The sequence below is a fragment of the Oryza glaberrima genome, unplaced genomic scaffold, assembly GCF_000147395.1.
Source record: "Oryza glaberrima unplaced genomic scaffold, OglaRS2 ChrUN-Ctg39, whole genome shotgun sequence".
Lineage (NCBI taxonomy): Eukaryota > Viridiplantae > Streptophyta > Magnoliopsida > Poales > Poaceae > Oryza > Oryza glaberrima.
The window spans coordinates 209,116-220,846 of NW_026267044.1; the positions used below are offsets into that span (position 1 = coordinate 209,116).

The 11,731-nt window shown below is 50.0% G+C and overlaps 40 non-coding genes across 40 annotated transcripts; all 40 read right to left on the bottom strand.

The window, feature by feature from the left end:
* Positions 1–123: 123 nt before the first annotated feature.
* Positions 124–242, bottom strand: LOC127758486 (5S ribosomal RNA). The gene has a single exon (XR_008013852.1). It is a non-coding gene; the product is annotated as a 5S ribosomal RNA (ribosomal RNA).
* Positions 243–413: 171 nt separating this feature from the next.
* LOC127758592 (5S ribosomal RNA) lies at positions 414–532 on the bottom strand. Its single transcript, XR_008013951.1, has one exon. It is a non-coding gene; the product is annotated as a 5S ribosomal RNA (ribosomal RNA).
* A 171-nt stretch (positions 533–703) lies between these two features.
* LOC127758487 (5S ribosomal RNA) lies at positions 704–822 on the bottom strand. Its single transcript, XR_008013853.1, has one exon. It is a non-coding gene; the product is annotated as a 5S ribosomal RNA (ribosomal RNA).
* Positions 823–993: 171 nt separating this feature from the next.
* LOC127758488 (5S ribosomal RNA) lies at positions 994–1,112 on the bottom strand. Its single transcript, XR_008013854.1, has one exon. It is a non-coding gene; the product is annotated as a 5S ribosomal RNA (ribosomal RNA).
* A 171-nt stretch (positions 1,113–1,283) lies between these two features.
* LOC127758489 (5S ribosomal RNA) lies at positions 1,284–1,402 on the bottom strand. The gene has a single exon (XR_008013855.1). It is a non-coding gene; the product is annotated as a 5S ribosomal RNA (ribosomal RNA).
* Positions 1,403–1,573: 171 nt separating this feature from the next.
* LOC127758491 (5S ribosomal RNA) lies at positions 1,574–1,692 on the bottom strand. The gene has a single exon (XR_008013857.1). It is a non-coding gene; the product is annotated as a 5S ribosomal RNA (ribosomal RNA).
* A 171-nt stretch (positions 1,693–1,863) lies between these two features.
* Positions 1,864–1,982, bottom strand: LOC127758492 (5S ribosomal RNA). The gene has a single exon (XR_008013858.1). It is a non-coding gene; the product is annotated as a 5S ribosomal RNA (ribosomal RNA).
* Positions 1,983–2,152: 170 nt separating this feature from the next.
* Positions 2,153–2,271, bottom strand: LOC127758493 (5S ribosomal RNA). The gene has a single exon (XR_008013859.1). It is a non-coding gene; the product is annotated as a 5S ribosomal RNA (ribosomal RNA).
* Positions 2,272–2,442: 171 nt separating this feature from the next.
* On the bottom strand, positions 2,443–2,562 carry LOC127758556 (5S ribosomal RNA). Its single transcript, XR_008013918.1, has one exon. It is a non-coding gene; the product is annotated as a 5S ribosomal RNA (ribosomal RNA).
* Positions 2,563–2,733: 171 nt separating this feature from the next.
* On the bottom strand, positions 2,734–2,852 carry LOC127758494 (5S ribosomal RNA). The gene has a single exon (XR_008013860.1). It is a non-coding gene; the product is annotated as a 5S ribosomal RNA (ribosomal RNA).
* A 171-nt stretch (positions 2,853–3,023) lies between these two features.
* On the bottom strand, positions 3,024–3,142 carry LOC127758495 (5S ribosomal RNA). The gene has a single exon (XR_008013861.1). It is a non-coding gene; the product is annotated as a 5S ribosomal RNA (ribosomal RNA).
* Positions 3,143–3,313: 171 nt separating this feature from the next.
* On the bottom strand, positions 3,314–3,432 carry LOC127758497 (5S ribosomal RNA). The gene has a single exon (XR_008013862.1). It is a non-coding gene; the product is annotated as a 5S ribosomal RNA (ribosomal RNA).
* A 171-nt stretch (positions 3,433–3,603) lies between these two features.
* On the bottom strand, positions 3,604–3,722 carry LOC127758498 (5S ribosomal RNA). Its single transcript, XR_008013863.1, has one exon. It is a non-coding gene; the product is annotated as a 5S ribosomal RNA (ribosomal RNA).
* Positions 3,723–3,893: 171 nt separating this feature from the next.
* LOC127758499 (5S ribosomal RNA) lies at positions 3,894–4,012 on the bottom strand. The gene has a single exon (XR_008013864.1). It is a non-coding gene; the product is annotated as a 5S ribosomal RNA (ribosomal RNA).
* A 171-nt stretch (positions 4,013–4,183) lies between these two features.
* Positions 4,184–4,301, bottom strand: LOC127758575 (5S ribosomal RNA). Its single transcript, XR_008013935.1, has one exon. It is a non-coding gene; the product is annotated as a 5S ribosomal RNA (ribosomal RNA).
* A 170-nt stretch (positions 4,302–4,471) lies between these two features.
* On the bottom strand, positions 4,472–4,590 carry LOC127758500 (5S ribosomal RNA). The gene has a single exon (XR_008013865.1). It is a non-coding gene; the product is annotated as a 5S ribosomal RNA (ribosomal RNA).
* A 171-nt stretch (positions 4,591–4,761) lies between these two features.
* On the bottom strand, positions 4,762–4,879 carry LOC127758589 (5S ribosomal RNA). Its single transcript, XR_008013948.1, has one exon. It is a non-coding gene; the product is annotated as a 5S ribosomal RNA (ribosomal RNA).
* Positions 4,880–5,050: 171 nt separating this feature from the next.
* Positions 5,051–5,169, bottom strand: LOC127758635 (5S ribosomal RNA). Its single transcript, XR_008013991.1, has one exon. It is a non-coding gene; the product is annotated as a 5S ribosomal RNA (ribosomal RNA).
* Positions 5,170–5,344: 175 nt separating this feature from the next.
* On the bottom strand, positions 5,345–5,465 carry LOC127758658 (5S ribosomal RNA). The gene has a single exon (XR_008014011.1). It is a non-coding gene; the product is annotated as a 5S ribosomal RNA (ribosomal RNA).
* A 171-nt stretch (positions 5,466–5,636) lies between these two features.
* LOC127758501 (5S ribosomal RNA) lies at positions 5,637–5,755 on the bottom strand. Its single transcript, XR_008013866.1, has one exon. It is a non-coding gene; the product is annotated as a 5S ribosomal RNA (ribosomal RNA).
* Positions 5,756–5,927: 172 nt separating this feature from the next.
* Positions 5,928–6,046, bottom strand: LOC127758521 (5S ribosomal RNA). Its single transcript, XR_008013885.1, has one exon. It is a non-coding gene; the product is annotated as a 5S ribosomal RNA (ribosomal RNA).
* Positions 6,047–6,217: 171 nt separating this feature from the next.
* On the bottom strand, positions 6,218–6,336 carry LOC127758503 (5S ribosomal RNA). Its single transcript, XR_008013868.1, has one exon. It is a non-coding gene; the product is annotated as a 5S ribosomal RNA (ribosomal RNA).
* A 170-nt stretch (positions 6,337–6,506) lies between these two features.
* On the bottom strand, positions 6,507–6,625 carry LOC127758504 (5S ribosomal RNA). Its single transcript, XR_008013869.1, has one exon. It is a non-coding gene; the product is annotated as a 5S ribosomal RNA (ribosomal RNA).
* A 172-nt stretch (positions 6,626–6,797) lies between these two features.
* On the bottom strand, positions 6,798–6,916 carry LOC127758505 (5S ribosomal RNA). The gene has a single exon (XR_008013870.1). It is a non-coding gene; the product is annotated as a 5S ribosomal RNA (ribosomal RNA).
* A 171-nt stretch (positions 6,917–7,087) lies between these two features.
* Positions 7,088–7,206, bottom strand: LOC127758506 (5S ribosomal RNA). The gene has a single exon (XR_008013871.1). It is a non-coding gene; the product is annotated as a 5S ribosomal RNA (ribosomal RNA).
* Positions 7,207–7,376: 170 nt separating this feature from the next.
* On the bottom strand, positions 7,377–7,499 carry LOC127758576 (5S ribosomal RNA). Its single transcript, XR_008013936.1, has one exon. It is a non-coding gene; the product is annotated as a 5S ribosomal RNA (ribosomal RNA).
* Positions 7,500–7,671: 172 nt separating this feature from the next.
* LOC127758507 (5S ribosomal RNA) lies at positions 7,672–7,790 on the bottom strand. Its single transcript, XR_008013872.1, has one exon. It is a non-coding gene; the product is annotated as a 5S ribosomal RNA (ribosomal RNA).
* A 171-nt stretch (positions 7,791–7,961) lies between these two features.
* LOC127758509 (5S ribosomal RNA) lies at positions 7,962–8,080 on the bottom strand. The gene has a single exon (XR_008013874.1). It is a non-coding gene; the product is annotated as a 5S ribosomal RNA (ribosomal RNA).
* Positions 8,081–8,249: 169 nt separating this feature from the next.
* Positions 8,250–8,369, bottom strand: LOC127758557 (5S ribosomal RNA). The gene has a single exon (XR_008013919.1). It is a non-coding gene; the product is annotated as a 5S ribosomal RNA (ribosomal RNA).
* A 172-nt stretch (positions 8,370–8,541) lies between these two features.
* On the bottom strand, positions 8,542–8,660 carry LOC127758558 (5S ribosomal RNA). Its single transcript, XR_008013920.1, has one exon. It is a non-coding gene; the product is annotated as a 5S ribosomal RNA (ribosomal RNA).
* A 170-nt stretch (positions 8,661–8,830) lies between these two features.
* Positions 8,831–8,949, bottom strand: LOC127758529 (5S ribosomal RNA). Its single transcript, XR_008013892.1, has one exon. It is a non-coding gene; the product is annotated as a 5S ribosomal RNA (ribosomal RNA).
* Positions 8,950–9,120: 171 nt separating this feature from the next.
* Positions 9,121–9,239, bottom strand: LOC127758510 (5S ribosomal RNA). The gene has a single exon (XR_008013875.1). It is a non-coding gene; the product is annotated as a 5S ribosomal RNA (ribosomal RNA).
* A 172-nt stretch (positions 9,240–9,411) lies between these two features.
* Positions 9,412–9,530, bottom strand: LOC127758511 (5S ribosomal RNA). The gene has a single exon (XR_008013876.1). It is a non-coding gene; the product is annotated as a 5S ribosomal RNA (ribosomal RNA).
* Positions 9,531–9,701: 171 nt separating this feature from the next.
* Positions 9,702–9,821, bottom strand: LOC127758578 (5S ribosomal RNA). The gene has a single exon (XR_008013938.1). It is a non-coding gene; the product is annotated as a 5S ribosomal RNA (ribosomal RNA).
* A 171-nt stretch (positions 9,822–9,992) lies between these two features.
* On the bottom strand, positions 9,993–10,111 carry LOC127758637 (5S ribosomal RNA). The gene has a single exon (XR_008013993.1). It is a non-coding gene; the product is annotated as a 5S ribosomal RNA (ribosomal RNA).
* Positions 10,112–10,282: 171 nt separating this feature from the next.
* Positions 10,283–10,401, bottom strand: LOC127758591 (5S ribosomal RNA). Its single transcript, XR_008013950.1, has one exon. It is a non-coding gene; the product is annotated as a 5S ribosomal RNA (ribosomal RNA).
* A 171-nt stretch (positions 10,402–10,572) lies between these two features.
* LOC127758545 (5S ribosomal RNA) lies at positions 10,573–10,693 on the bottom strand. The gene has a single exon (XR_008013907.1). It is a non-coding gene; the product is annotated as a 5S ribosomal RNA (ribosomal RNA).
* A 171-nt stretch (positions 10,694–10,864) lies between these two features.
* Positions 10,865–10,983, bottom strand: LOC127758513 (5S ribosomal RNA). The gene has a single exon (XR_008013877.1). It is a non-coding gene; the product is annotated as a 5S ribosomal RNA (ribosomal RNA).
* Positions 10,984–11,152: 169 nt separating this feature from the next.
* LOC127758642 (5S ribosomal RNA) lies at positions 11,153–11,270 on the bottom strand. The gene has a single exon (XR_008013998.1). It is a non-coding gene; the product is annotated as a 5S ribosomal RNA (ribosomal RNA).
* Positions 11,271–11,445: 175 nt separating this feature from the next.
* On the bottom strand, positions 11,446–11,566 carry LOC127758654 (5S ribosomal RNA). The gene has a single exon (XR_008014008.1). It is a non-coding gene; the product is annotated as a 5S ribosomal RNA (ribosomal RNA).
* Positions 11,567–11,731: the final 165 nt, after the last annotated feature.

The following is an 11,731-nucleotide window of genomic DNA, read 5'->3' on the forward strand; positions in this document are numbered from 1 at the left end:
TTTCTCATACGGACTCGGAATCAGGCAAATGATATATCCACGGACATCTACAGAAAATGTTACATCCGATTCTCCGCAGCTCTCGCCCAAGGAGCGGCACAACACGAGGGACGCAGAAAAGGAGGGATGCAACACGAGGACTTCCCAGGAGGTCACCCATCCTAGTACTACTCTCGCCCAAGCACGCTTAACTTCGGAGTTCTGATGGGATCCGGTGCTTTAGTGCTGGTATGATCGCATCCGATATGTCTAGGCGTCATTCGGATGTCATTTCTTAAAATAGGCGTAACTTTCTCATACGGACTCGGAATCAGGCAAATGATATATCCACGGACATCTACAGAAAATGTTACATCCGATTCTCCGCAGCTCTCGCCCAAGGAGCGGCACAACACGAGGGACGCAGAAAAGGAGGGATGCAACACGAGGACTTCCCAGGAGGTCACCCATCCTAGTACTACTCTCGCCCAAGCACGCTTAACTTCGGAGTTCTGATGGGATCCGGTTGCTTAGTGCTGGTATGATCGCATCCGATATGTCTAGGCGTCATTCGGATGTCATTTCTTAAAATAGGCGTAACTTTCTCATACGGACTCGGAATCAGGCAAATGATATATCCACGGACATCTACAGAAAATGTTACATCCGATTCTCCGCAGCTCTCGCCCAAGGAGCGGCACAACACGAGGGACGCAGAAAAGGAGGGATGCAACACGAGGACTTCCCAGGAGGTCACCCATCCTAGTACTACTCTCGCCCAAGCACGCTTAACTTCGGAGTTCTGATGGGATCCGGTGCTTTAGTGCTGGTATGATCGCATCCGATATGTCTAGGCGTCATTCGGATGTCATTTCTTAAAATAGGCGTAACTTTCTCATACGGACTCGGAATCAGGCAAATGATATATCCACGGACATCTACAGAAAATGTTACATCCGATTCTCCGCAGCTCTCGCCCAAGGAGCGGCACAACACGAGGGACGCAGAAAAGGAGGGATGCAACACGAGGACTTCCCAGGAGGTCACCCATCCTAGTACTACTCTCGCCCAAGCACGCTTAACTTCGGAGTTCTGATGGGATCCGGTGCTTTAGTGCTGGTATGATCGCATCCGATATGTCTAGGCGTCATTCGGATGTCATTTCTTAAAATAGGCGTAACTTTCTCATACGGACTCGGAATCAGGCAAATGATATATCCACGGACATCTACAGAAAATGTTACATCCGATTCTCCGCAGCTCTCGCCCAAGGAGCGGCACAACACGAGGGACGCAGAAAAGGAGGGATGCAACACGAGGACTTCCCAGGAGGTCACCCATCCTAGTACTACTCTCGCCCAAGCACGCTTAACTTCGGAGTTCTGATGGGATCCGGTGCTTTAGTGCTGGTATGATCGCATCCGATATGTCTAGGCGTCATTCGGATGTCATTTCTTAAAATAGGCGTAACTTTCTCATACGGACTCGGAATCAGGCAAATGATATATCCACGGACATCTACAGAAAATGTTACATCCGATTCTCCGCAGCTCTCGCCCAAGGAGCGGCACAACACGAGGGACGCAGAAAAGGAGGGATGCAACACGAGGACTTCCCAGGAGGTCACCCATCCTAGTACTACTCTCGCCCAAGCACGCTTAACTTCGGAGTTCTGATGGGATCCGGTGCTTTAGTGCTGGTATGATCGCATCCGATATGTCTAGGCGTCATTCGGATGTCATTTCTTAAAATAGGCGTAACTTTCTCATACGGACTCGGAATCAGGCAAATGATATATCCACGGACATCTACAGAAAATGTTACATCCGATTCTCCGCAGCTCTCGCCCAAGGAGCGGCACAACACGAGGGACGCAGAAAAGGAGGGATGCAACACGAGGACTTCCCAGGAGGTCACCCATCCTAGTACTACTCTCGCCCAAGCACGCTTAACTTCGGAGTTCTGATGGGATCCGGTGCTTTAGTGCTGGTATGATCGCATCCGATATGTCTAGGCGTCATTCGGATGTCATTTCTTAAAATAGGCGTAACTTTCTCATACGGACTCGGAATCAGGCAAATGATATATCCACGGACATCTACAGAAATGTTACATCCGATTCTCCGCAGCTCTCGCCCAAGGAGCGGCACAACACGAGGGACGCAGAAAAGGAGGGATGCAACACGAGGACTTCCCAGGAGGTCACCCATCCTAGTACTACTCTCGCCCAAGCACGCTTAACTTCGGAGTTCTGATGGGATCCGGTGCTTTAGTGCTGGTATGATCGCATCCGATATGTCTAGGCGTCATTCGGATGTCATTTCTTAAAATAGGCGTAACTTTCTCATACGGACTCGGAATCAGGCAAATGATATATCCACGGACATCTACAGAAAATGTTACATCCGATTCTCCGCAGCTCTCGCCCAAGGAGCGGCACAACACGAGGGACGCAGAAAAGGAGGGATGCAACACGAGGACTTCCCAGGAGGTCACCCATCCTAGTACTACTCTCGCCCAAGCACGCTTAACTTCGGAGTTCTGATGGGATCCGGTTGCTTTAGTGCTGGTATGATCGCATCCGATATGTCTAGGCGTCATTCGGATGTCATTTCTTAAAATAGGCGTAACTTTCTCATACGGACTCGGAATCAGGCAAATGATATATCCACGGACATCTACAGAAAATGTTACATCCGATTCTCCGCAGCTCTCGCCCAAGGAGCGGCACAACACGAGGGACGCAGAAAAGGAGGGATGCAACACGAGGACTTCCCAGGAGGTCACCCATCCTAGTACTACTCTCGCCCAAGCACGCTTAACTTCGGAGTTCTGATGGGATCCGGTGCTTTAGTGCTGGTATGATCGCATCCGATATGTCTAGGCGTCATTCGGATGTCATTTCTTAAAATAGGCGTAACTTTCTCATACGGACTCGGAATCAGGCAAATGATATATCCACGGACATCTACAGAAAATGTTACATCCGATTCTCCGCAGCTCTCGCCCAAGGAGCGGCACAACACGAGGGACGCAGAAAAGGAGGGATGCAACACGAGGACTTCCCAGGAGGTCACCCATCCTAGTACTACTCTCGCCCAAGCACGCTTAACTTCGGAGTTCTGATGGGATCCGGTGCTTTAGTGCTGGTATGATCGCATCCGATATGTCTAGGCGTCATTCGGATGTCATTTCTTAAAATAGGCGTAACTTTCTCATACGGACTCGGAATCAGGCAAATGATATATCCACGGACATCTACAGAAAATGTTACATCCGATTCTCCGCAGCTCTCGCCCAAGGAGCGGCACAACACGAGGGACGCAGAAAAGGAGGGATGCAACACGAGGACTTCCCAGGAGGTCACCCATCCTAGTACTACTCTCGCCCAAGCACGCTTAACTTCGGAGTTCTGATGGGATCCGGTGCTTTAGTGCTGGTATGATCGCATCCGATATGTCTAGGCGTCATTCGGATGTCATTTCTTAAAATAGGCGTAACTTTCTCATACGGACTCGGAATCAGGCAAATGATATATCCACGGACATCTACAGAAAATGTTACATCCGATTCTCCGCAGCTCTCGCCCAAGGAGCGGCACAACACGAGGGACGCAGAAAAGGAGGGATGCAACACGAGGACTTCCCAGGAGGTCACCCATCCTAGTACTACTCTCGCCCAAGCACGCTTAACTTCGGAGTTCTGATGGGATCCGGTGCTTTAGTGCTGGTATGATCGCATCCGATATGTCTAGGCGTCATTCGGATGTCATTTCTTAAAATAGGCGTAACTTTCTCATACGGACTCGGAATCAGGCAAATGATATATCCACGGACATCTACAGAAAATGTTACATCCGATTCTCCGCAGCTCTCGCCCAAGGAGCGGCACAACACGAGGGACGCAGAAAAGGAGGGATGCAACACGAGGACTTCCCAGGAGGTCACCCATCCTAGTACTACTCTCGCCCAAGCACGCTTAACTTCGGAGTTCTGATGGGATCCGGTGCTTTAGTGCTGGTATGATCGCATCCGATATGTCTAGGCGTCATTCGGATGTCATTTCTTAAAATAGGCGTAACTTTCTCATACGGACTCGGAATCAGGCAAATGATATATCCACGGACATCTACAGAAAATGTTACATCCGATTCTCCGCAGCTCTCGCCCAAGGAGCGGCACAACACGAGGGACGCAGAAAAGGAGGGATGCAACACGAGGACTTCCCAGGAGGTCACCCATCCTAGTACTACTCTCGCCCAAGCACGCTTAACTTCGGAGTTCTGATGGGATCCGGTGCTTAGTGCTGGTATGATCGCATCCGATATGTCTAGGCGTCATTCGGATGTCATTTCTTAAAATAGGCGTAACTTTCTCATACGGACTCGGAATCAGGCAAATGATATATCCACGGACATCTACAGAAAATGTTACATCCGATTCTCGCAGCTCTCGCCCAAGGAGCGGCACAACACGAGGGACGCAGAAAAGGAGGGATGCAACACGAGGACTTCCCAGGAGGTCACCCATCCTAGTACTACTCTCGCCCAAGCACGCTTAACTTCGGAGTTCTGATGGGATCCGGTGCTTTAGTGCTGGTATGATCGCATCCGATATGTCTAGGCGTCATTCGGATGTCATTTCTTAAAATAGGCGTAACTTTCTCATACGGACTCGGAATCAGGCAAATGATATATCCACGGACATCTACAGAAAATGTTACATCCGATTCTCCGCAGCTCTCGCCCAAGGAGCGGCACAACACGAGGGACGCAGAAAAGGAGGGATGCAACACGAGGACTTCCCAGGAGGTCACCCATCCTAGTACTACTCTCGCCCAAGCACGCTTAACTCGGAGTTCTGATGGGATCCGGTGCTTTAGTGCTGGTATGATCGCATCCGATATGTCTAGGCGTCATTCGGATGTCATTTCTTAAAATAGGCGTAACTTTCTCATACGGACTCGGAATCAGGCAAATGATATATCCACGGACATCTACAGAAAATGTTACATCCGATTCTCCGCAGCTCTCGCCCAAGGAGCGGCACAACACGAGGGACGCAGAAAAGGAGGGATGCAACACGAGGAATTCCCAGGAGGTCACCCATCCTAGTACTACTCTCGCCCAAGCACGCTAACTCTCGGAGTTCTGATGGGATCCGGTGCTTTAGTGCTGGTATGATCGCATCCGATATGTCTAGGCGTCATTCGGATGTCATTTCTTAAAATAGGCGTAACTTTCTCATACGGACTCGGAATCAGGCAAATGATATATCCACGGACATCTACAGAAAATGTTACATCCGATTCTCCGCAGCTCTCGCCCAAGGAGCGGCACAACACGAGGGACGCAGAAAGAAAAGGAGGGATGCAACACGAGGACTTCCCAGGAGGTCACCCATCCTAGTACTACTCTCGCCCAAGCACGCTAACTTCGGAGAGTTCTGATGGGCATCCGGTGCTTTAGTGCTGGTATGATCGCATCCGATATGTCTAGGCGTCATTCGGATGTCATTTCTTAAAATAGGCGTAACTTTCTCATACGGACTCGGAATCAGGCAAATGATATATCCACGGACATCTACAGAAAATGTTACATCCGATTCTCCGCAGCTCTCGCCCAAGGAGCGGCACAACACGAGGGACGCAGAAAAGGAGGGATGCAACACGAGGACTTCCCAGGAGGTCACCCATCCTAGTACTACTCTCGCCCAAGCACGCTTAACTTCGGAGTTCTGATGGGATCCGGTGCTTTAGTGCTGGTATGATCGCATCCGATATGTCTAGGCGTCATTCGGATGTCATTTCTTAAAATAGGCGTAACTTTCTCATACGGACTCGGAATCAGGCAAATGATATATCCACGGACATCTACAGAAAATGTTACATCCGATTCTCCGCAGCTCTCGCCCAAGGAGCGGCACAAACACGAGGGACGCAGAAAAGGAGGGATGCAACACGAGGACTTCCCAGGAGGTCAACCATCCTAGTACTACTCTCGCCCAAGCACGCTTAACTTCGGAGTTCTGATGGGATCCGGTGCTTTAGTGCTGGTATGATCGCATCCGATATGTCTAGGCGTCATTCGGATGTCATTTCTTAAAATAGGCGTAACTTTCTCATACGGACTCGGAATCAGGCAAATGATATATCCACGGACATCTACAGAAAATGTTACATCCGATTCTCCGCAGCTCTCGCCCAAGGAGCGGCACAACACGAGGGACGCAGAAAAGGAGGGATGCAACACGAGGACTTCCCAGGAGGTCACCCATCCTAGTACTACTCTCGCCCAAGCACGCTTAACTTCGGAGTTCTGATGGGATCCGGTGCTTTAGTGCTGGTATGATCGCATCCGATATGTCTAGGCGTCATTCGGATGTCATTTCTTAAATAGGCGTAACTTTCTCATACGGACTCGGAATCAGGCAAATGATATATCCACGGACATCTACAGAAAATGTTACATCCGATTCTCCGCAGCTCTCGCCCAAGGAGCGGCACAACACGAGGGACGCAGAAAAGGAGGGATGCAACACGAGGACTTCCCAGGAGGTCACCCATCCTAGTACTACTCTCGCCCAAGCACGCTTAACTTCGGAGTTCTGATGGGATCCGGTGCTTTAGTGCTGGTATGATCGCATCCGATATGTATAGGCGTCATTCGGATGTCATTTCTTTAAAATAGGCGTAACTTTCTCATACGGACTCGGAATCAGGCAAATGATATATCCACGGACATCTACAGAAAATGTTACATCCGATTCTCCGCAGCTCTCGCCCAAGGAGCGGCACAACACGAGGGACGCAGAAAAGGAGGGATGCAACACGAGGACTTCCCAGGAGGTCACCCATCCTAGTACTACTCTCGCCCAAGCACGCTTAACTTCGGAGTTCTGATGGGATCCGGTGCTTTAGTGCTGGTATGATCGCATCCGATATGTCTAGGCGTCATTCGGATGTCATTTCTTAAAATAGGCGTAACTTTCTCATACGGACTCGGAATCAGGCAAATGATATATCCACGGACATCTACAGAAAATGTTACATCCGATTCTCCGCAGCTCTCGCCCAAGGAGCGGCACAACACGAGGGACGCAGAAAAGGAGGGATGCAACACGAGGACTTCCCAGGAGGTCACCCATCCTAGTACTACTCTCGCCCAAGCACGCTTAACTTCGGAGTTCTGATGGGATCCGGTGCTTTAGTGCTGGTATGATCGCATCCGATATGTCTAGGCGTCATTCGGATGTCATTTCTTAAAATAGGCGTAACTTTCTCATACGGACTCGGAATCAGGCAAATGATATATCCACGGACATCTACAGAAAATGTACATCCGATTCTCCGCAGCTCTCGCCCAAGGAGCGGCACAACACGAGGGACGCAGAAAAGGAGGGATGCAACACGAGGACTTCCCAGGAGGTCACCCATCCTAGTACTACTCTCGCCCAAGCACGCTTAACTTCGGAGTTCTGATGGGATCCGGTGCTTGCTTTAGTGCTGGTATGATCGCATCCGATATGTCTAGGCGTCATTCGGATGTCATTTCTTAAAATAGGCGTAACTTTCTCATACGGACTCGGAATCAGGCAAATGATATATCCACGGACATCTACAGAAAATGTTACATCCGATTTCTCCGCAGCTCTCGCCCAAGGAGCGGCACAACACGAGGGACGCAGAAAAGGAGGGATGCAACACGAGGACTTCCCAGGAGGTCACCCATCCTAGTACTACTCTCGCCCAAGCACGCTTAACTTCGGAGTTCTGATGGGATCCGGTGCTTTAGTGCTGGTATGATCGCATCCGATATGTCTAGGCGTCATTCGGATGTCATTTCTTAAAATAGGCGTAACTTTCTCATACGGACTCGGAATCAGGCAAATGATATATCCACGGACATCTACAGAAAATGTTACATCCGATTCTCCGCAGCTCTCGCCCAAGGAGCGGCACAACACGAGGGACGCAGAAAAGGAGGGATGCAACACGAGGACTTCCCAGGAGGTCACCCATCCTAGTACTACTCTCGCCCAAGCACGCTTAACTTCGGAGTTCTGATGGGATCCGGTGCTTTAGTGCTGGTATGATCGCATCCGATATGTCTAGGCGTCATTCGGATGTCATTTCTTAAAATAGGCGTAACTTTCTCATACGGACTCGGAACAGGCAAATGATATATCACGGACATCTACAGAAAATGTTACATCCGATTCTCCGCAGCTCTCGCCCAAGGAGCGGCACAACACGAGGGACGCAGAAAAGGAGGGATGCAACACGAGGACTTCCCAGGAGGTCACCCATCCTAGTACTACTCTCGCCCAAGCACGCTTAACTTCGGAGTTCTGATGGGATCCGGTTGCTTTAGTGCTGGTATGATCGCATCCGATATGTCTAGGCGTCATTCGGATGTCATTTTCTTAAAATAGGCGTAACTTTCTCATACGGACTCGGAATCAGGCAAATGATATATCCACGGACATCTACAGAAAATGTTACATCCGATTCTCCGCAGCTCTCGCCCAAGGAGCGGCACAACACGAGGGACGCCGAAAAGGAGGGATGCACCACGAGGACTTCCCAGGAGGTCACCCATCCTAGTACTACTCTCGCCCAAGCACGCTTAACTTCGGAGTTCTGATGGGATCCGGTGCCTTAGTGCTGGTATGATCGCATCCGATATGTCTAGGCGTCATTCGGATGTCATTTCTTAAAATAGGCGTAACTTTCTCATACGGACTCGGAATCAGGGCAAATGATATATCCACGGACATCTACAGAAATGTTACATCCGATTCTCCGCAGCTCTCGCCCAAGGAGCGGCACAACACGAGGGACGCAGAAAAGGAGGATGCAACACGAGGACTTCCCAGGAGGGCACCCATCCTAGTACTACTCTCGCCCAAGCACGCTTAACTTCGGAGTTCTGATGGGATCCGGTGCTTTAGTGCTGGTATGATCGCATCCGATATGTCTAGGCGTCATTCGGATGTCATTTCTTAAAATAGGCGTAACTTTCTCATACGGACTCGGAATCAGGCAAATGATATATCCACGGACATCTACAGAAAATGTTACATCCGATTCTCCGCAGCTCTCGCCCAAGGAGCGGCACAACACGAGGGACGCAGAAAAGGAGGGATGCAACACGAGGACTTCCCAGGAGGTCACCCATCCTAGTACTACTCTCGCCCAAGCACGCTTAACTTCGGAGTTCTGATGGGATCCGGTGCTTTAGTGCTGGTATGATCGCATCCGATATGTCTAGGCGTCATTCGGATGTTCATTTCTTAAAATAGGCGTAACTTTCTCATACGGACTCGGAATCAGGCAAATGATATATCCACGGACATCTACAGAAAATGTTACATCCGATTCTCCGCAGCTCTCGCCCAAGGAGCGGCACAACACGAGGGACGCAGAAAAGGAGGGATGCAACACGAGGACTTCCCAGGAGGTCACCCATCCTAGTACTACTCTCGCCCAAGCACGCTTAACTTCGGAGTTCTGATGGGATCCGGTGCTTTAGTGCTGGTATGATCGCATCCGATATGTCTAGGCGTCATTCGGATGTCATTTCTTAAAATAGGCGTAACTTTCTCATACGGACTCGGCATCAGGCAAATGATATATCCACGGACATCTACAGAAAATGTTACATCCGATTCTCCGCAGCTCTCGCCCAAGGAGCGGCACAACACGAGGGACGCAGAAAAGGAGGGATGCAACACGAGGACTTCCCAGGAGGTCACCCCATCCTAGTACTACTCTCGCCCAAGCACGCTTAACTTCGGAGTTCTGATGGGATCCGGTGCTTTAGTGCTGGTATGATCGCATCCGATATGTCTAGGCGTCATTCGGATGTCATTTCTTAAAATAGGCGTAACTTTCTCATACGGACTCGGAATCAGGCAAATGATATATCCACGGACATCTACAGAAAATGTTACATCCGATTCTCCGCAGCTCTCGCCCAAGGAGCGGCACAACACGAGGGACGCAGAAAAGGAGGGATGCAACACGAGGACTTCCCAGGAGGTCACCCATCCTAGTACTACTCTCGCCCAAGCACGCTTAACTTCGGAGGTTCTGATGGATCCGGTGCTTTAGTGCTGGTATGATCGCATCCGATATGTCTAGGCCGTCATTCGGATGTCATTTCTTAAATAGGCGTAACTTTCTCATACGGACTCGGAATCAGGCAAATGATATATCCACGGACATCTACAGAAAATGTTACATCCGATTCTCCGCAGCTCTCGCCCAAGGAGCGGCACAACACGAGGGACGCAGAAAAGGAGGGATGCAACACGAGGACTCCCAGGAGGTCACCCATCCTAGTACTACTCTCGCCCAAGCACGCTTAACTTCGGAGTTCTGATGGGATCCGGTTGCTTTAGTGCTGGTATGATCGCATCCGATATGTCTAGGCGTCATTCGGATGTCATTTCTTAAAATAGGCGTAACTTTCTCATACGGACTCGGAATCAGGCAAATGATATATCCACGGACATCTACAGAAAATGTTACATCCGATTCTCCGCAGCTCTCGCCCAAGGAGCGGCACAACACGAGGGACGCAGAAAAGGAGGGATGCAACACGAGGACTTCCCAGGAGGTCACCCATCCTAGTACTACTCTCGCCCAAGCACGCTTAACTTCGGAGTTCTGATGGGATCCGGTGTGCTTTAGTGCTGGTATGATCGCATCCGATATGTCTAGGCGTCATTCGGATGTCATTTCTTAAAATAGGCGTAACTTTCTCATACGGACTCGGAATCAGGCAAATGATATATCCACGGACATCTACAGAAAATGTTACATCCGATTCTCCGCAGCTCTCGCCCAAGGAGCGGCACAACACGAGGGACGCAGAAAAGGAGGGATGCAACACGAGGACTTCCCAGGAGGTCACCCATCCTAGTACTACTCTCGCCCAAGCACGCTTAACTTCGGAGTTCTGATGGGATCCGGTGCTTTAGTGCTGGTATGATCGCATCCGATATGTCTAGGCGTCATTCGGATGTCATTTCTTAAAATAGGCGTAACTTTCTCATACGGACTCGGAATCAGGCAAATGATATATCCACGGACATCTACAGAAAATGTACATCCGATCTCCGCAGCTCTCGCCCAAGGAGCGGCACAACACGAGGGACGCAGAAAAGGAGGGATGCAACAACGAGGACTTCCCAGGAGGTCACCCACCTAGTACTACTCTCGCCCAAGCACGCTTAACTTCGGAGTTCTGATGGGATCCGGTGCTTTAGTGTGGTATGATCGCATCCGATATGTCTAGGCGTCATTCGGATGTCATTTCTTAAAATAGGCGTAACTTCTCATACGGACTCGGAATCAGGCAAATGATATATCCCCGGACATCTACAGAAAATGTTACATCGATTCTCCGCAGCTCTCGCCCAAGGAGCGGCACAAACACGAGGGACGCAGAAAGAAAAGAGGGGGATGCAACACGAGGACTTCCCAGGAGGTCACCCATCCTAAAGTACTACTCTCGCCCAAGCAAGCTTAACTTCGGAGTTCTGATGGGATCGGTTGCTTTAGTGCTGGTATGATCGCATCCGATATGTCTAGGCGTCATTCGGATGTCATTTCTTAAATAGGCGTAACTTTCTCATACGACTCGGAATCAGGCAAATGATATATCCACGGACATCTACAGAAAATGTTACATCCGATTCTCCGCAGCTCTCGCCCAGGAGCGGCACAACACGAGGGACGCAGAAAA